This window comes from Herpailurus yagouaroundi, unplaced genomic scaffold, assembly GCF_014898765.1.
Source record: "Herpailurus yagouaroundi ecotype Mexico unplaced genomic scaffold, PumYag 428, whole genome shotgun sequence".
NCBI classification, from domain to species: domain Eukaryota; kingdom Metazoa; phylum Chordata; class Mammalia; order Carnivora; family Felidae; genus Herpailurus; species Herpailurus yagouaroundi.
In genome coordinates, this window is record NW_024412645.1 from 554,285 (window position 1) to 573,825 (window position 19,541).

Here is a 19,541-nt window from a genome sequence, read left to right on the forward strand (position 1 = left end):
GTGAGGCAGGCTCCAGGCTCTGAGCTGTCATCACAGCTCACAGACCATGAGATCATGACCTGAGCTGAAGTTGGGCACTTAACTGACTGAGCCACCCAGATGCCCCAGTTCTTTGTATTTTCTCTGTCTCTGCTAGGACTTTCTATTTTGTTTTGAGGAGAAGTTACTATTTTCTTCATTTGTTTCAAATGTGTTTGTTCACTGAAACATTTTTATGATGATAGCTTTTAAAATATTTTAATGTTTGGGGCACATGGGTGGCTCAGTCGGTTAAGCGTCCAACTTCAGCTCGGGTCATGATCTCACAACCAGTGAGTTTGAGCCCCGTGTCAGGCTCTGTGCTGACAGCTCAGAGCCCAGAGCCTGCTTCGGATTCTGTGTCTCCCTCTCTCTCTGCCCCTCCCCCGCTCATGCTCTCTCACTCCTTCAAAAATAAATAAACATTTAAATACATATATTTTAGGGGCGCCTGGGTGGCTTGGTCGGTTAAGCGTCCGACTTCGGCTCAGGTCATGATCTCACGGTCCGTGAGTTCGAGCCCCGCGTCGGGCTCTGTGCTGACAGCTCAGAGCCTGAGCCTGTTTCAGATTCTGTGTCTCCCTCTCTCTCTGCTCCTCCCCTGTTCATGCTCTGTTTCTCTCTGTCACAAAAATAAATAAACGTTAAAAAAAATTAAATACATATATTTTAATAAAATTTCTTTTTTCAATTTTTAAAAAATCTTTATTCATTTTTGAGAGACAGAACATGAGCAGGGGAGGAGCAGAGAAAGAGGGAGACACAGAATCTGAAGTAGGTTCTAGGCTCTGAGCTGTCAGCACAGAGCCTGATGTGGGGCTTGAATTCATGAACCATGAAATCACGACATGAGCCAAAGTTTGATGCTCAACCAACTGAGCCACCCAGATGCCCCTTTCTTTCTTGTTTTTACTTTTGTGTGTGTGTGTGTGTGTGTGTGTGTGTGTAGGTTATTTATTAATAAGAGAGAGAGAAAGCACAGGCAGGGGAAGGGTAAAGAGAGAGAGAGAGAGAGAGCAAGAGAATTCCAAGCAGGCTCCGCACTGTCAGCACAGAGCCTGATGTGAGGCTCGAACCCACAAATGGCGAGATCATGCCCTGAGCCGAAGTCAGACGCTTAATCGACTGAGCCACCCAGGTGATCTTAGCTAATTTCTAGTGATACCCCTAAGGCAGGTGAAGTGGTGGTGCTGTCTCATTACTGCCAGTTAAGGGTAGAAGGCCAGGTTTCCCACTCACCCACCTCTGTTACTACCTGGGGTGGTCTTCCTCCCACTAGTGGGTTGAGGTGAGAATTCTGGCTCCCCACGGGGCCTCCACTGACACCACAGAGTTTGGGCGAGGGGGTTGCCTTGTTATTGCTGGTCAATGGTGTGAGTTCTGACTCTCCATCAAGTCTCATCTGACACCACCCCAGTGGGACACCTTAGGTTCCCCAGTGTGGTCTGCACTGATACTGTGGAGGTGAAGAGAGTGAGCTTGGTCACCTACGGATGCAAATGGAAGTCCCGGCTCCCCACTTGGCCTTCTCTGACACCACCCCAGGTGGGAAGGTTGAGGGGCTTCATTACAGTCTGCTAAAGATGGAAGTCTAGGCACCCCATTCAGCCTTTGCTGGTGGGGGTGTAGCCACAGTTCTTTAATGGTGTTTGGCTGGAGTAGAATGGCTATTATCTATTCTGTTCTGAAAGTCTACCCCTTTCCTGGTACTTTGGCTAGAGATTGCAGGCTTTTGTTGGGGCTTTGTTTTTGTGGGGGGGGAGGTGTCTATGCTCACTGGCATTTTCTGGTTGCCAACATTTTCAGCTCCAAGTCTGGGGTATATGAGATAAAAAGAAAACCCAGGGAAATTACCACTATGTTGTTACTTGTACTCTGAGTTACCTAGTCAGGCTGCCTCTGTCTACCTTTCAGTCTTTTTGTATTATATCTATGCCCAGATATGGTTTGAAGAACTATCCTGGTTGGGGAGGAATCAATATAGGTGAGACGGGTGGGCTGCTCATTGGGGTGCCTGCTGCAGTGGGTGGGAGTAGAGGGTATCCAGGGAAGCCTTCTCGATCCAACAGTCCTGGGTTTCTGAAGAAGCTGTCTTTGAATGAACGAAGGGGCGTCAGCTTCTCCAGTCCTTCCCTTGACCTCAGGAGCTGTCTTAAGTGAGGGTAGTGTCAGGAGACCTTAAAGAAAGACTGCTAGGAAGCCAAGTAGCAGCAGAAATGGGATGAATTCCTTGTGTTCAATGGACTAATATCCAAAAGCATGGCTCTTTCTAAGAAGTTGTTTAGCCTTTCCCAGCACCTGGGCCCCAGTTTAGAATCACTTGGTTCTGCACATTGCAGTGATGTCCAAACTGCTTTGAATCATTCATTCTACAAGTATTTGTTCAGCATGTCCCACGTCCCATGTCTCATTGCAGCAGGTGTTATGGACTTAATGAGCAAATAGAGGTGTGAATTCTGCCTTCTGGAGGAAAGAGACAGAGATAAGTAGTAATTTTTACATTGTAATAAGTAGATATACAATGACAAACTGATGAGTGCTAGGAAGGAAACTACAGGGAGTTGATAAAGCCTCTCACAAGCTGCCAAGTTACTGTAGTAAGTGTTGAATGTGATGTCGAAAAACAGAAGTTTGCTCATAGAGTTAGACAGTTAAACTCGGGTTACTCAAACATGCTTAAAATTGGTTTTTGGCTCTTCATCACAGCTAGCAATTGATATAGTTTCAATCTAAATAGCTTCTGCTTGGGGCGCCTGGGTGGCTCAGTAGGTTAATTAAGCATCCAACTCCTGATATCAGCTTAGGTCATTATCTTATGGTTCGTGAATTTGAGCCCGGCATCGGGCTCTGTGCTGACAGCACAGAACCTGCTTAAGATTCTCTCTCCTTCTCACTCTGCCCTTCCCCCACTTGCTCTCTCTCTCTCTTCCCCCCATCTCTCAAAATAAATATTCAAAAAAAAAAATTAAATGGCCTTTGCTTTTGAACCAAAAAGTCTACTGAACTCAAATTATACATGCTGATTACCCTTGTTGATTTGAATTAATTTTTCTCTCCCCAGTATCTAATATGGTTTCTGACTCTTAAAAAAATTGTTTTAATGTTTATTTATTTATGAGAGAGAGGGAGTGACAGTGTGCGAGCAGAGGAAGGGCAGAGAGAGAGGGAGACACAGAATTCGAAGCAGGCTCCAGGTTCTGAGAGGTTAGCACAGAGCCTGACATAGGGCTGGAACTCAGGAATGGCGAGATCATGACCTGAGCCAAAGTTGGACACATAACCAACTGAGCCACTCAGGCGCCCCTACTGTGGGTTCTGACTCTTAAGTGCTTCCTTCCCTTATTACATAAAAAAGAAAATATATACAGGTGCTTGGGTGGCTCAGTCAATTGAGCCTCTGACTTCAGCTCAGGTCATGATCTCACAGTTCTTGAGTTGGAACACCACATCAGGCTTGCTGCTCTCAGCTCGGAACCTGCTTCAGATTTTCTGTCCCCCTCTCTGTCCCTCCCCTGCTTGCACTCTCTTTCTCAAAAATAAAATTAAGCATTTAAAAAATTGAAAAAGAATATATATATATGTATGTATGTACATACATGTGTGTGTGTATATATATATGTATGTATGTACATACATGTGTGTGTATATATATATATATACACGTATATATATATGTGTGTATATATATATACATGTATATATAAATATATACTGATTGTGAGGCCAAATATCTGAATAGGCCAGAATTTTCAGACCTAAACAGAGGGTTGCATTTGACTGCAGCCCTGGCCCTTAAGTATGCCACATATGGAGACAAGAAATCTTGGCATCCACTTAATAAATGTCTTTTCCTGTTATAGAATTTATTTTCTAGTCGGAAATATGCATAATAAGCAGATGATCTACCTGATGTCATGTCAGGTAGTGAGGGGGCCTATGAAGAATAATGATAAAACAGAAGAAGGAATAAAGTGACATCAGAGGTGCCATTAGAACATAGTGTCATTGAAAACAGGCAGGGAGGTGTGATTCCAAACAGGTAGCTTCTCCAACACCTATGAGCTGCAGCATGCCCACCCAGATCAAGCTGAAAGGTTAGTGTTAGGGCTACTGTTAGAGTAAGGGTACAAGTACCTGTTCGAGTTCCTGCTTTCAGTTACTTTGGGTAGATGCCTAGGAGTGAAACTGTTGAATCAAAAGGTAATTCTGTGTTTGAGCTCTTTGAAGAACTGCCAAACTAGTTTCCACAGCAGCTACATCATTTTACATTTCCATCGGCATGGTACAGGTGTTCCAATTTCTCTTCATCCTCTCTAACACTTGTTATTTTCTGTTTATTTGGTTTTTAAAAATTATAGCCATCCTAATGGTTATGAAGTGGTGTTCAAGTCCTTTGCCAATCTTGAAATTGGGTTGTTTGTTTTTTTGGTTGTTAAAACTAACCATTTCAAAGTGAAGAATTCAGTGGCATTTAATACATTCACAGTGTTGTGCAACCATCATCTCTACTTAATTCGGGAACATTTTCATCACCCCAAAATACAATAATGTGCATAAGCAGTCACCGGTGTTGCCCCATGTTAACAGATGGAGGGGCAGACTTTGAAGACATTAACCAACTGCTCAAGATGACAATGTATTATGGGCTGAATTGTGTCCCCCCAGGACCTTCAGAATGTGACTACCTTTAGAGATAGGGTGATTAAAGAGGTGACTCAGTTAAAATGAAACTGTTAGGGCTGCCTGTCTGGCTCAGTTGGAAGAGCATGTGACTCTTAATCTCGGGTCATCAGTCCAAGCCCCACACTGAGTGTAGAGATTGTTAGGGTGGGCTCTAATCCATTCTGAGGGGTGTTTTTATAAGAAGAAGAAATTTTGGGGCGCCTAGGTAGCTCAGTTAGTTAAGATCTGACTTCGGCTCAGGTCATGATCACCATTTGTGAGTTCGAGCCCCGTGTCCGGCTCTGTGCTGACAGCTCAGAGCCTGGAGCCTGGTTAGGAATCTGTGTCTCCATCTCTCTCTCTGCCCCTCCCTGGCTCATGCTCTTTCTCTCTCTCTCAAAAATGAATAAGTGTTTGAAAAATGTTTTTAAATTAAAATAAGGAGAAAAAGAATATAATTATAGCAACAAACAAGGCATGTATTCCATTGATTTTATATCAACACAGTTATATATTGCAATTTTTAATATTTTTTTACAAGGAAGGGGTCCATTAAGGCAACAAACGCTGTAAGGTAGCCTAGCTACCACCATGCACAGTTTGCAAAACAGCTTTAAAAATTGAAAATTTTTAAATTTTGAGCCTGGGTGGCTCAATCGGTTAAGTATCCGACTTTGGCTCAGGTCGTGATCTCATGGTCCGTGAGTTTGAGCCCCACATCGGGCTCTGTGCTGACATCTCAGGGCCTGGAGCCTACTTCAGATTCTGTGTCTCCCTCTCTCTCTGCCCCTCTCCCACTCATGTTCTGTCTCTGTCTCAGAAATAAAATTTTAAAAATTAAAAAAAAAATTAAAAAAAAAAGAAAATTGAATATCAGGGAATTGCAAATTTGTTCTTAAATCCTAGGTCAGCTCTGCCACCTAGTGGTGGTAGGGAAATTTTGGAAGAAACAAATGCCCAGTAGCTGCTGGGCACCCCACCAGGAGCTTTGAAATTGTGCTATATGGTTTCATCCTCACAATCCCATGTAGTAAATGATATCCAGTGTCCAGATAAGTCAATGGGATTCAGGGTACTTAAAGCATTTAGCTAGGGTCACATGACCCTATGGAGCGTTGGTCTCCAGCTGTGGCACAACACTATGGAGAACCCGGTTTATCTGGATTTCCCATTGTTGAGATGAGCTCTTCTGGTGGTAAGAATTACAGTAGTGCTCCAGGTTTTCCAGTTTGGAGACAAAGCAGAATATTTGGAGAGTTTTACATGGTCAGCATCTTTCATGCTGTCTGCATTTATTTGGAGCCAGACACTGTGCTTAGGGCTATGATGGGGATTGTCTCTAAATGCAGTCTTCTAAGGAGGTTGCATTTTCAAATTAGAGAAGGGATTTGACTGGGCTGCCTCATTCACAGCTCTTTGGAATCACATCTACTCACACACCACCAGCCTCTCTGAAATTAAGGCACTGGGTGCCTCACCCCTCCTAGATATAGGAGCCTTTCCCTACTGAGGGAGGAACAGTGAGGGCAAGCACTGATTGACAGGGAGCGTGTTTCAGAGTTTGGGATTGCCTCTTACTTAAACCATTCTGTTAGCCATTTCTTTCTTTCCCTCAAGCTTGAAAAAGTAGGCTCTCTCTCACTCACCCACATTACAGTAGAGATGATGCTTTCAGGAGTTATCAATGGCAACTTGGAAGGACTAGAATTGGGTTACTGTTGTCCAAGAGTCCCCCAGAAGCTACTTTAGGAGTAATTCCTTCATTTTGGTTGCAGCATGCAATCTGCACATACCCTATTTCAGGTAAATAAGCTACTGCCATCTATTATTTGCTCCTCTGCACCTACTGCATGAAGACAGCTTTTTCTGGGACAGTGAGGATGGCCTGCAGTAAACTCGGCTCCACTGACCTGCCGGCAGGTCACGCTCCATGTTTAGGTCGGCAACATGGCTTTGAAAGAACTGTAATAATGTTCCCTAGGAGGCCAGGAGGTGGAGGAGAGGTCCGGGCACCTGCCTGCCCTCCTCTAGTCCCCTTTTCCTATTCGCAGCTCATTATGGGCCTGTTTGTTTCTAATGCCACATCTGCCTTGTTCTCTCTACATCTCTTCCCTCTCTGTCCCGCGTCCAGTCCCTTTCTCTTCTCCCCATTAAAGAGACACAATCTAGAACTTGTTCATTATTTGAAAATTTTATGGAGCAGGATCCCAAATCATGCAAATTTGCCTTAAAATCATAGAACTTCATAGGTGGAAGGAGGCCTTAAAGATTTTACACGTAAAGATTTCACACACACACGTTTATATATGCTTAGCTATGTATATACACATATATAAACATATATGTGTACTTAAAACTTAGGAGGGCTGGAATTTGTGTGTGTGTGTGTGTGTGTGTGTGTGTGTGTGTGTGTGTGCATTCTTAAAATGGAAGAGGTCATATATTGGTGTCTTTCAATTTTGTTGTCATTGTTACTCCGGAAAAGTGTTGTAATAATTACCCTCACCTGAAAAATTGTGCCAGGATTTCTGTTTCTTTTTAAGTTTATTTATTTATTTTTTAGTAATCTCTACACTCAATGTGGGGCTCAAACTCATGACCCCAAGATCAAGAGTCACATGCTTTTCTGACTGAGCCAGCTGGGCGCCCCTGTACTGGGATTATTTATTTATTTATTTATTTAGGACAGAGAGGGGGCACGAGTGAGCAATGGACAGAGAGAGATGGAAACAGAAAGAGAATCCCACACAGGCTCCACACTGTCAGTACAGAGCTAGAAGCGGGGCTCCCTCTCCCTCAGGGGTACCTGGGTGGCTCAGTCAGTTGAGCATCTGACTTCAGCTCAGGTCATGATCTTGCAGTTTGTGGGTTCGAGCCCCACGCATCCGGCTGGCTCTCTTTGTCAGCGTGGAGCCCACTTTGGATCCTCTGTCCCCACCTCTCTTCGCTTCTCCCCCACTCTCTCTCAAAAATAAACATTTTAAAAAATAATAAAAATTCAAACAACCTAATTTTTAAATGGGAAAAAGACTTGAGCAGACATTTTACAAATGAAGATATATGAATGGTCAGTAAGCACATAAAAAAAGTGTTCAACATTATTAATCTCCTGAAAAATACAAAATAAACCATAATGAGATATCACATCATATCCATTAGAATGGCTGAAATTAATGTTGGTGAAAATGTGGAGCAACCAGAACTGACACACTGATGGTAGGAATGTAAAGTGATACAACCACTTTGGGAAAACTTTTTGGCAAGTTTTTTTTTTAAGTTTATTTATTTAAAAAATTTTTTTAATGTTTATATATTTTTGAGAGAGAGAGGGACAGAGTGCGAGTGGGGGAGGGGAAGAAAGAGAGGAAGACACAGAATCCGAAGCAGGCTCCAGGCTCTGAGCTGTCAGCACAGAGCCTGATGGGGGGCTCAAACTCATGAACCATGACATTACGACTTGAGCTGAAGTCCAACGCTTAACCAACTGAGCCACCCAGGCGCCCCTTTTTTGGCAAGTTCTTATAAAATTAAGCACAATGCAGGAATTCCAGCCCCAAGAAAAACGAAGACTTCTGTTCACAAAAATACTTGTACAAGTAAGTTTACAGCAGTCTTATTCATAATAACTCCAAACCAGAACTCAAATGCCTATCAATAGGAGAAGGGGCAAACTGTGGTGTGTTTATATAATCGAATATTACTTGGTGGTAAAAATAACAGAACCAGTACAACAACATGCTCGAATCTCAAAAACACTATTCTAAGCAGAGGAGACCAAATGCACGGAATGATTGATTCCATTTGTTTAAATTTTTAAAAATTTATGGGGTGCCTGGGTATCTCAGTCAGTTGAGTGTCGGACTTTTGATTTCAGCTCAGGCCATGATCCCAGGATGGTGGGATCAAGTCCTGCATGGGGCTCTGCACTGAGCCAGATGTTGCACTGAGCCAAAATTCTCTCTCTCTCCCACTCTGTCCCTCTCCCCCACTCGCATGCTCTCTCTCTCTCTCTCTGTCTAAAATAATTTTTTTTTAATTTAAGTTAAAAAAATGTTTAAGATTTTATTTTTTTGAGGGTGGGGGAGGGACAGAGAGAGAGGCTCCATGCCAGTGCAAAGCCCGATGTGGGGCTTGATCACACGACCATGAGATCATGACCTGAGCCAAAATCAAGAATTGGATGCTCAACTGACTGAGCAACCCAGGCACCCCTAAAGATTTTATTTTTTTAAGTCATCTCTACCCACAACATGGGGCTTGAACTCACTACCTGGAGATCAAGAGTTACATATTCTACTGACTGAGCCAGCCAGGCACCTCAGAATGATCCCATTTTTATGTGAAGTTCAAGAACAGGCTACAGTAATATAGTGCTAGAAGTCAGACTGTAATTGCCTACAGGTAGCAGAGATTGTGTGGAAGAGATTGAAGGAACATTCTGAGATAATGGTAATGTTCTATATCCTGACTGGGTTAGTGGTTGTGTGGCTTGAGTTGTATTGAAGATTTTTGCATTTCTGTGTATGTAAATTTTACGTAAATAAAAAAAGGCAAATATACATGTTTTAATCTCTTGTGTAATCTTTGAAAGACTAGTACAGAAATGATAACTATCAGTTAACACAAGGGAAAGAGTGGAGTAACTAAGAAAGAAACAACGTATCCACAAGTAGGTGAGGAAAAAAAGAGAAGAGAATAGAGATCATTTGGCCCGAGAGAAACTAGAGTCTATTTAAATCCAAACGTATTGATAATTTAATTGATGGACTAAAAACCCCAATTGAAAGATAAATATTGTCAGACTAAATTAAAAAACAAGAGCTAATAATATGCTGCTAACAAGAGACACACTATATAAGGACACAGAGTTTGAAGACGTAATAATGGATAAAGATGTACTATGCAAACACTAAACCAAAAGCAAAAAGCATGGCAAAGGTGATTAATATCAGCTAGGGCTAGACTTCAAGACAAATAGCATTACTAGAGACAAGTAGGGATGTTCCTAATGGTTAAAAAAAAGGGGGGGGGGAATTCAGCAGGAAGACATACCAATCTAAAAAAAATTTTTTTTAATGTTTATTTATGTTTGAGAGAGAGAGAGATACAGCGTGATCAGGGGAGGGGCAGAGAGAGGGAGAGACACAGAATCTGAAGCAGGCTTCAGGCTCTGAGCTGCCAGTACTGAGCCTGACACAGGGCTCGAACTCACGAGCTGTGAGATCATTACCTGAGCCACCCAGGTGCCCCCAATCTAAAATTTGTATAAACATTGAAATAATGGGTTTTTAATTTCTTTTTCATTTTATTTGTTTTAGAGAGGGGGGAGGGGCAGAGAGAGAGAGAGAGAGAGAGAGAGAGAGAATCTCAAGTAGGCTCCATGCTCAGGGCAGAGCCTGAAGCAGGGCTCCATCTCACGACACTGGGATCATGACCTGAGCCGAAATCAAGAGTTGGACGCTCAACCGACTGAGCCACCCAAACACCCCAGAAATAATGTTAAATAAAAATAGAACTAAAAGGAAAAATAGACAAATTTGTATTACAGTTTGAAGATATGAACATGTGTCTCTCAACTGATAGAACAAGTAAATAAAAATTAGTAGGTTATAGAAGATCTGAAAACCTGATTAATCAGTGTAACTTAATTGAAATATATCTTAAAATTAACCTTATTTGAGCCACCAAAATGATCTCAACAAATACAAAGGATCGAAATTCCAAGTGTGTTTTCTGAACACAGTGGAGTTATGTTAAATATTAATTACAAATAAAAACAAAACTAGATAGGGACACCTGGGTGGCTCAGTCGGTTAAGTGTTCCATTGTAGCCCGGGTCATGATCTCACGGTTCATGGGTTGAGACCGTATTGGGCTCTGTGCTGACACCTCAGAGCCTGGAGCCTGCTTGGGATTCTGGGTCTCCTTCTCTCTCTTCCCCTCCCCCTTTCACACTCTGTCTTTCTCTGTCTCTCAAAAATAAATAAAAAACGTTAAGTTAAAAAAAATTTAAAAAAAAAATTTTTTTTTTTAACGTTTATTATTTTTGGGACAGAGAGAGACAGAGCATGAACGGGGGAGGGGCAGAGAGAGAGGGAGACACAGAATCGGAAACAGGCTGCAGGCTCCGAGCCATCAGCCCAGAGCCTGACGCGGGGCTCCAACTCACGGAGTGCGAGATCGTGACCTGGCTGAAGTCGGACGCTTAACCGACTGCGCCACCCAGGCGCCCCAAAAAATTTTTTTAAAAACCCCGACAAATCCAAAGGCTTTTTAAATTAAGCAATACGGGGCGCCTGGGTGGCTCAGTCAGTTGAGCGTCCGACTTCGGCTCAGGTCATGACCTCACGGTCTGTGAGTTCGAGCCCCGCATCGGGCTCTGTGCTGACAGCTCAGAGCCTGGAGCCTGTTTCAGATTCTGTGTCTCCCTCTCTCTCTGACCCTCCCCTGTTCATGCTCTGTCTCTCTCTGTCTCAAAAATAAATAAACATTAAAAAAAATTAAAAAAAAAATTAAGCAATACATATTTATCCTAAGGGTCAGAGAAGAAATCACAGCGTACCTTATTTGTTTTGTTTCAGATTTTATTGTTAAGTAATCTTTATACCCAATGTAGGGCTCGAGCTCACAACCTTGAGATCAAGAGTTGCATGCTCCACCAACTGAGCCAGCCAAGTGCCCACACAACGTACTTTAATATATTGAGATGAATACATATAGACTTGTTGAATTACTGTGTTGTATACCTGAAACTAATGTAATGTGTGAACCATGCTTCAAATAAAAATAAATAAAATCTGGGGTACCTGGGTGGCTCAGTAGGTTAAGTGTCTGACTTTGGCTCAGGTCATGATCTTAGCGATTTGTGGGTTTGAGCCCCACATCGGTCTCTGCACTGATGGTGTGGAACCTGATTGGGATTCTCTCTCTCTGCCCCTCCCCCACTTGTGTGCACGCACTCGCTCTCTCAAAATAAATAAATAAATAAAATAATTAAAAACTTTAAAAAAAAGGTGTTTGGGAGACACCTGGCTGGCTCAGTGGGTAGTGTGCAAGTCTTGATCTCAGGGTTGTGAGTTCCAGCCCCATGTTGGGTTGTAGAGATTGCTTAAAAATAAAATCTTAAAAAAATGCATTTTGAGCTGAATAATATTGAAAATATGATAGCTCAAAAGAGAAGGTATAGCTAAGCCTGTACTTAGAAATAACTGGGTTTTTGTTGGTTTGTTTTGTTTTAGAGGAGATAGAAGTTTACTGAATAGACCACAACAGAGTGGTGTGCAGGACAGCAGAGATGAGGCTCTCTGCCTGTACTCAGAAAGAAGTTATAGGGGCACCTATTATACTGGGTGGCTCTGTCAGTTAAACGCTTGACTTCAGCTCTGGTCATGATCTCACCGTCTGTGAGTTTGAGTCCCACATCTGGCTCTGTACTGACAGCTCAGAGCCTGGATCCTGCTTCCGATTCTGTGTCTCCTTCCCTCTCTGCCCCTCCCCTGCTCATATTCTGTCTCTCTCTCTCTCTTAAAAATAAACATTAAAAAAAGAAAGAAGTTATAGACTAAAATGTATATATTAGAAAAGAATCCTGAAAGACAAATGCTCAAAGTACTCTCAGAAATTGTCCATTGATGGATGAATAGATAAAGAAGATGTGGTACATATATACAATGGACTATTACTCGGCAATCAAAAAGAATGAAATCTTGCCATTTGCAACTATGTGGATGGAACTAGAAGGTATTATGCTAAGTGAAATTAGTCAGAGAAAGACAAATATCATATGACTTCACTCATATGAGGAATTTAAGATACATACAGAATAAGGGAAGGGAAGCAAAAAATAATATAAAAACAGGGAGGGGGACAAAACATGAGACTCTTAAATATAGAGAACAAACAGAGGGTTACTGGAGGGGTTGTGGGCGGGGGGATGGGCTAAATGGGTAAGGTGCATTAAGGAATCTACTCCTGAAATCATTGTTGCACTGTATGCTAACTAACTCGGATGTAAATTAAAAAAAAAAAAAATAATAATAAAAAAGTTTTCTCAGACAGCATAGGGTGGCTTAGTCAGTTAAGGATCCAACGCTTGGTTTCAGCTCGGTTCATGATCTCACAGTTTGTGGAATTGAGCCCCGAGTCGGGCTCTGCACTGACAGCAAGGAGCCTGCTTGGGATTCTCTCTGTGCCTCTCTTGCGTGTGCTCTCTTTCTCTCTCTCAGAATAAATAAATATTTAAAAAAAAAGACGGGCACCTGGGTCTCAGTCAGTTGAGCATCTGACTTCAGCTTAGGTCATGATCTCACAGGTCGTGAATTCAAGCCTCACATCGGGCTCACTGCTGTCAGCCTGTCAGCACAGAACCTGCTTTGGATCCTCTGTTCCCCTCTCTCTGCCCCTTCCTCGCTTGTGCTCTCCCCCCCAAAATAAATAATTAAAAACAAAGAAAGAAAAGGATAGCACATTGAACCCAAAGAAAGTAGTAAGAAGTAACATAGCTAAGCTGTTATTAATAAAATAAAATAAAAAAACAAATGTACAATAGAGCAAATAACCAAAGTTAAAATGTGTCCTTTGAGAAAATAATAACATTAATAAACTTTTAGCAAGACTGATCATGAGGAGGAAAAAAAAGGAAGAAACTTCATAAATTCACCAATGTCAGGAAAGAACATAAGTACCTCACTAAAAATCCTATAGACATCAAAAAGAATATAAAAGAATGTTAAGTTTATGCCAATTAACTGAAATTTTATTTTATTTTATTTTATTTTATTTTATTTTATTTTATTATTTTTTAATGTTTATTTATTTCTGAGACAGAGACTGAGCATGAGTGGGGGAGGGGCAGAGAGAGAGAGGGAGACACAGAATCCGAAGCAGGCTCCAGGCCCTGAGCTGTCAGCACAGAGCCTGATGCGGGGCTCGAACTCACAAACTGTGAGATCATGACTTGAGCCAAAGTTGGTTGCTCAACCGACTGAGCCACCCAGGCGCCCCCAATTAACTGAAATTTTAGATAAAATGAATAAATTCCTAGGAAAAAAGACAATTTACCAAACTCACACAAGAATAGAAAGTCTGAACAAATACCCATCTATTAAAGTTTTTAAAAATTTTTTATTTATATTTGAGAAAGGTACAAAGAGCAAGCAGAGGAGAGGCAGATAGAGAAGAAGACAGAATCCTAAGCAGGCTCCACACCATCAGTGCAGAGCCCGATGTGGGGTTCGAACCTACAAACTACAAGGTCATGATCTGAGCCAAAATTAAGAGTCAACGCTAAACCGACTGAGCCACCCAAGCATCCCATAAAGGTTTTTTGTTTTTGTTTTTTTTTAAAGATTTTATTTATTTATTTATTTATTTATTTATTTATATTATTTTTTTAAAGATTTTATTTTTAACTAATCTCTACACCCAATGTGGGGCTTGAACTCATGACCCGGAGATCAAGAGTCTTGTGCTTCTCTGACTGAACCAGCCAGACACTCCACATCTTGAAACTTATTCAATCTGTAATTGAGTCTGCCCTCCATACCCACATAGTTTTGCTAATGAATTCTTCCAAATTTTAAGGAGGATGTAACACCAATCTTATACTTTCCAGAGAATTGAAAAAGAGAAGTGTACATTCATTTATGATAACAAAAACATGACAAGGGTATAACAAGAAAGAAAAGAAAGAAAGAAAGAAAGAAAGAAAGAGTGAGAGAGAGGGAGGGAGGGAGGAAGAAAGAAAGAAAGGAAGGAGGAAAGGAAGAGGAAAGAAAGAAAGAAAATAACAGTCCATTCTCTCTCACAAAGTAGATGCAAAAAACCTAAACAAAATATTAGCAAATTGAATCTAGTGATATATAAAAGATGATAATACACCATGACCAGCAATGCAAGGTTGATTTAACTATGAAAATCAATAGACAAATGAATAACCACAGGCAAAAGAATGAAGTTGCATCTTTACCTCACACCATGTACAAAACTTAACTCGTAAAAAAATTATTTTAAAAAGTTGGGGGGGGGGCGGTGCCTGGGTGGCTCAGTCAGTTAAGCATTTGACTTTGGCTCAGGTCATGATCTCATGGTTCGTGGGTTTGAGCCCTGCATCGGGCTCTGTGCTGATAGCTCTGCTTTGGATTCTGTGTCTCCCTGTCTCTCTGCCCCTCCCCTGCTTGTGCTCTGTCTCTTTCTCTCAAAAAAGAAATAAACATTAAAAATATATATACAAAAAAACCTTAACTTAAAATGAATCAAAGTCTTGGGGTGCCTGGGTAGCTCAGTCAGTTAGGTGTCCAACTCTTGTTTTTGGCTCAGATCATGATCTTTCGGTTTGTGGATTTGAGCCGTATGTTAGGCTCTGCACTGACAGCTCAGAGCCTGCTTGTGATTCTCTCTCTCTCCCTCTCTCTGCACCTCCCCTGCTCACTTGCTCTCTCTCTCAAAATAAAGAAAAACATAAAAAAAAAAAAAAGAACCAAAGTCTTAAATGTGAGAGCTTAAACTATAAAACTCTTAGGGGCACCTGGGTGGCTTAGTCGGTTAAACATCTAACTTCGGCTCAGGCCATGATCTCACGGTCCATGAGTTCAAGCCCCACATGGGCCTCTGTGCTGACAGCTCAGAGCCTGGAGACTGCTTTGGATTCTTTGTCTCCCTCTCTCTTGGCCCCTCCCCTGCTTGTACTCTGTCTCTCTCTCTCTCTCTCCCCTCCCCCCTCGCACTCTGTCACTCTCTCTCAAAAATAAATAACAAAAAAAAAAAAAAAAAAAAAAAACTCAGAAGAAAACATAGGTGTAAATCTTCATGAGCTTGGTTTTGGCAAATGTTTCTTAGATATGACATCAAAAACATAAGCAACAAAAGAAAAAGTAGATAAATTGGACTTCTTCAAAATTAAAAACTTTCATGCTTCAAAGGACACCACCAAGAAATGAAGATACAACCCATAGAATGGGAGAAAACATCATATATCTGATAAAGGATTTATATCTAGAATATATAAAGAACTCTTACAACTCAGTAATAAAAAGGCAACCCAATTTAAAAATGGAAAAGGATCTAAATAGACATTTCTCCAAGGGAGATATGTAAATAGCTAATAAACACATGAAAAGATGCTCAACATCATTAGTCACCAGGGAAATGCAAATCAAAACCATAATGAGATACCACTTCATACTCATTAAGATGGACATGATAATAATTTTAAAAAGACAAAATAGCAAGTGTTGTCGAGGTTGTGGAGAAATTGAAACCCTCATACACTGCTTGTGGGTATGTAAAACGCAACCATCTTGGCAAACAATCTGGCAGTTCCTCATGCAATTAACAATAGAGTTAACGTACAAGCCAGCAATTCTACTCCTAGGTATATACACAAGAGAAAACATTGAAAATATTTAAAATATTTGAAAATATATGTTCATACAATAAATTACATATGAATGTTTATAGCAGCATTATTCACAATTTCCAAAAGATAGAAATGGCCCAAATGTCCATCAACAATGAATGGATAAACAAATGTGGTATATCCATACAATGGATTATTGTTTGGCAATAAAAAGAAATGAAGTACTGACAGATGTTACAACATGGATGAACCTAGAAAACATTGTGCTATGGGGTGCCTGAGTAACCTCCTATCAAGTTAGGCATTCTACTCCTGATTTTGGCTCAGGTCATGATTCACAATTTGTGAGGTTGAGCCCTGAGTTGAGCTCTGTGCTGACATCCGGGAGCATGCTTGGGATTCTCTCTCTCCCTCTCTTTCTCTCTCTCTTTCTCTCCTGCGCTCGCTGTCTCTCTCAAAATAAATAAACTTGAAAGAAAGAAAGAAAGAAAGAAAGAAAGAAAGAAAGAAAGAAAACATTATGCTAAGTGAAAGAAGCCAGTTACAAAAGTTCAAATATTATTTGATTCCATTCATATGAAAATCCAAAATAGGAAAATCTATAGAGACAAAAAGTAGATTTCTTATTGCTTAGGTCTGGGGAGGTGAGAATGGGAGCATGACAATGATAGCTAAAATGTGTGGGCTTTCTTTTTGGGGTGATGAAAGTGTAATTCATTATGGTGAACCACACTGTACCTGTGAATATACTAGAAACCATTGAGTTATACACTTAAAATGGGTGAATTGTAACATGTGAATTTATATTTTGATACATTTGTTTTAAAAAATAAAAGAAAATCAATCTAATTTACCACATTAACAGAATTTAGTAGCAAAAAAGCCCAACAATATATGGTAATCCTAAAAAATGCCCAAATGTACATTTGTATACACTCATAATAAGCATTTTGCACGTGCTAAGAATAAAAGGGAAGGCCTTTTTTTTTTTTTTTTTTTTTAGTGTTTATTTATTTTCGAGAGAGAGAGAGAGACAGAGTGCAAGTGGGGAGAGGCAGAGAGAGACACACACACACACAGAATCTGAAGTGGTCTCCAGGCTCTGAGCTGTCAGCATAGAGCCCGACATGGGGCTCACACTCACAAATGGTGAGATCATAATCTGAGCCGAAGTTGGACGCTTAACCAACTGAGCCACCCAGGTGCCCCTAAAAGGAAAGACTTTTTTTTTAAGTTTATTTATTTATTTATTTAGAGAGAGAGTGTGTGCACATGTGCGGGGGAAGGGCAGAGAGAGAGAGAGAGAGAGAGAGAGAGAGAGAGAATCTCAAATAGGCTCAGCACTGTCAGCACAGAGCCCAACATGGGGCTCTAACTCAGAAACTGTGAGATCATGACCTGAGTTGAAGAAATCAAGAGTCAGACGCTTAACCAGCTGAGCCACCCACGCACCCCAGAAGGGAAGACTTTTAATCAGAAAAATATCTATTATAAACACCTACATCAAACATCTTATTAGATATAAGCTCAAATATAAATATCAAGATATTTCTGTATTCCAGCAATAAATATAAATAAAAAATTTTAAGCATCTTTATTGAGATGTAGTCCACATACCATATAATTCACCCATTTTAAGTTGACAATTCAATGGTTTTTAGCATATTCACACTTATGTATATCATCACCACAGTCAATTTTAGAACATTTTCATCTACCCCTTAAAAATCTCATACTCTTCGTTATCCCCCATCCTCTCAGTCCCTTTTCCCCAGCCCTAGGCAATCACTATTCTGCTTTCTGTCTCTGTAGATTTCTCCATTCTGGATATTTCATATGAATGGAATAATACAATATGTGGTCTTTGTGCATGGCTTCTTTCACTTAGCATCATATTTTCAAGGTTCACCAATGTTATGACATGTATTGGTTCCTCATTCCTTCTTACAGCCAAATAAATAATATTCCATTGTATGAATGTACCATATTTTGTTAATCTGTTCCATATCTATGTCAGTTTGATGGACATTTGTGCTGTTTCTACACAGCACAAAAACCTTTGTGGACAGGTTTTTATATTTTCATTTCTCTTGGGTATATTCCTACAAATGGAATTGCTGGGGCATACTGCAGCGACTCTATATTTAATCGAGGAACTGCTAGATTGTCTTCCAAAGAGGCTGCATCTTTTTACATTCCTACCAGTGGAGGATGAAGTTTGTGATTTCTTTGCATTATATCCTTATCAACATTTGTTATCAGCTGATTTAAACAAACTGTGATAAAGTATACATAATATTTTTAAGTGTGTAATTCAGTGATATTAAGTATATTCACAATGTTAGTCAACAATTGCCACTATTTCCAGAACTTTTCCATCATCCCAAACAGAAACTCTGTATCCATTAACTCCCTAATCTCCCCTCCTCTCAACCTCTTGGGTAACCTCTATTCTACTTTCTGTTTATAAATTTGCCTATTCTAGGTATTTCATGTGGCATCATACAATATTTGTTTCTTTGTGTCTGACTAATTTTACTTACCATAATGTAATTAAAGTTTATATATTTCATTATATGGATATATCACATTTTGTTTATCCATTCATTTATTAATCTGCTTTCTGGCTCTTGTGATAATGCTGCTATGAATGTTGGTGTACAGTATTTGAGTCCCTGCTTTCAATTCTTTTGAGTATATATATATAGGAGTGAAATTGCTGGATCATATGATAATTCTATGTTTAACTTTTTGAGGAATCACCAAATTGTTTTCCATAGCAGCTGTACCATTTTACCTTATCACCAGCAATGCACAAGGATACTAATTTTTCCACATCCTTACCAACACTTGTTATTTTCCATTTAAAAAAATTATAATAGCCATTCTATTGGATGTGAAGTTGGTATCTTATTGGGGCTTTGATGTGCATTTCCCTAATGACTAGTGATGTTGAGGATCTTATTAGCCATTTGTATAACGTCTTTGGAGAAATATCTGTTCAAGTTTTTTGTCCATTTTTGATCTGAGTCGTTTTGTTTTTTATTATTATTTTTTCAAGTTTTTTATTTATTTTGAGAGAGAGAGAGAGAGAGAGAGAGAGAGAGAGAGAGAGAGAGAACGCACATGGGGGAGGGGCAGAGAGAGAAAGAGAGAGAGAAAGAGAGAGAATCCCAAGCAGGCTCCTTGAAGAGCCTGACGGGGCTCAATCTAACTAACTGTGAGATCATGACTTGAGCTGAAATCAGAGTCAGACACTTAACCAATTGAGCCACCCAGGCACCATGTTTGTTTTTTATTATCGAGTTTTAGGAGTTCTTTATATATTCTGGATACTAGATGCTTATCAGATAGATACAGGATTTACAAATATTTTCTTGAATTCTGTGGGTTGTCTTTGATTTCTCTTGATAGTGTTCTTTGGTGCACAAAAGTTTTTAATTTTGATGAAGTCCAATTGATTTATTTTGTTGTTGTTGCCTGCGTTTTGGTGTTATGTTCAAGA